This window comes from Mustela putorius, unplaced genomic scaffold (genome assembly GCF_011764305.1).
Source record: "Mustela putorius furo isolate JIRA1106 unplaced genomic scaffold, ASM1176430v1.1 tig00003854_pilon_pilon_pilon, whole genome shotgun sequence".
Lineage (NCBI taxonomy): Eukaryota > Metazoa > Chordata > Mammalia > Carnivora > Mustelidae > Mustela > Mustela putorius.
In genome coordinates this window covers 9,073,824-9,075,677 of record NW_025422006.1, presented here as the reverse complement: position 1 = coordinate 9,075,677, position 1,854 = coordinate 9,073,824, and the positions used below count along the sequence as shown (strand labels likewise).

Sequence of the window (1,854 nt, the reverse complement as noted above, 5' to 3'; positions counted from 1 at the left end):
TGATAACAAAGTGAGTTGATGTGGTATTTACTGACCTTCCAGGCTACTTGGCCAAAAGTGAGATTTGAACCTGAGCTTTATTGAATTTAATTGAAGATTTAATGCCTGTTACTTTCTAGTCAGTAATTAGATTTAGTTGGGGGAACTCATATATATATATGTAAAATACAACAAATATTTCACGTCCACTGTGCTGTTGACTTGTATCTGCACTTTTTCCTACTCCCCAAGGCCCTTCTTGCATTAAGATCTTGGACAAAAACGTAGTGACCTAGCTCATTTTGACAAACTGAAATGTGTTTGCAGTGTGTGCAGTAGTCTCTCTCTTATGCTTTCCAAGTGCTCCTGGTATCCCTTTCCTTCATCACAGATTCATGGCAAAAGCTTTAGAGCTGAATAGCTATTTGACTATGGGTCTCTCTGTATAATTAAAAATGCATTTCTTTTGAGGATGATAGATCACTCAAGTGTGAAGCAGTTAGGCCTGGATTGAACTTTGTCCCAGTGAACTGGGCATGATTCGTATTTCAGAGGACAGTTAGTTTTGTCTGGGACATGACAGATAGCGTTCCCAGTTCTAGCAAAACACCTGACACATGCGTACTGTTCTTAGACGGGACCGGGAAATGTTGGTGGGTGCAAGTCCATGCCAAAACAAGGGGAGGGGAGCTTTGCGCAGTGGCAGTATCGTAGCCAATGAGGTTTATCCGAGGCGCGATTATTGCTAATTGAAAACAAGGGGAGGGGAGTGCTGTCTCTGTGTGCAACTGAGATTGGCCATGAATTTCTGTACAATAAAGTGTGTCTGCTTATCCTTGTTTTCGGAACTTCTGAGCTTGGGTTCATCAAGTGACACAGGTCACTACTTGAGCTAATGGCACTTAAAGAATGTGAACATGTTTCTTGGGAACTATTACCACTTCAGGTTGAAGATAAAGGACACAAAATTATATCTTTACATGTGTCATTTGCTTCTTAACTACACTGGTGGTGTGGTGAGAAGTGAAGCTTGTCGTGTTAAAAAAGAATGAAAGTAATCTGTTGAGCCTGTGTGATGTGTTCAATTTTAAACACCCCCTACCCCAGCAAACCTAATGTTGTGGTAACTCTGAATGCAGGTGTTTACTGGAGGGTGGGTTCTCTGTTCATTCACATCCCACTGCTGCTTCTCTCAGTTTCTTTTCATGGGTGCTCTCACACCATCGAGAGCTGCTCTGGGAGCATTTTTTAAATTCCCATTTGGACCCATTGTACCCTCATTCCTCCTCTCTCAGTAGCCTCCCAGCTCAGGCTGGGTTACAGAAGAGTGTGAGAAAGAATCAGAACTACATACACACATACACTAAACACAACATGGCGGAAGTCTCTGGGTTGTGTGTTACCAAGTCAAAAAGTTATATTCTTAATAGCCATTGCTAGTATCGAGAACGTCCTGTGTGCCAGACCCTGATTCCGATGCATCCCGTGGACTCCCTCATCAGCTTCTCCGAGCATCCTGACGAAGCCCTCCCCATGTCAGAGCTGTGAACCCGGAGCCTGGTATGGAGGAAGGAGCGGAGGTGCGAATGCAAGCATTCTGTCCTCATCACTTGCCTATACTACCATCTCAGAGACATGCACCTCCGAGTGTCTGTGGCCACAGACCCCACAGAGAGCTCAATGCAGATGGTATTCTGGGCCCCAGTCAGTGTAGCTATTTCCATTGGCTGAACGATAATCACTTCCTTGACATGGTTTCAAGTGTGGCGGAGGGACCCACCTTCTGGTTATTGCCTAAAATTTTATGATTAGGCTTCAGTATTTTCATTTCTGGAGGAAATCCCTAATCAACCACTACCTGGCAGATTTGTTCTT

At 44.0% G+C, this 1,854-nt stretch overlaps 1 non-coding gene across 1 annotated transcript; it reads left to right on the top strand.

Moving 5' to 3' along the window:
* Positions 1-667: 667 nt before the first annotated feature.
* LOC123387551 lies at positions 668-803 on the top strand. Its single transcript, XR_006601994.1, has one exon. It is a non-coding gene; the product is annotated as a U4 spliceosomal RNA (small nuclear RNA).
* Positions 804-1,854: the final 1,051 nt, after the last annotated feature.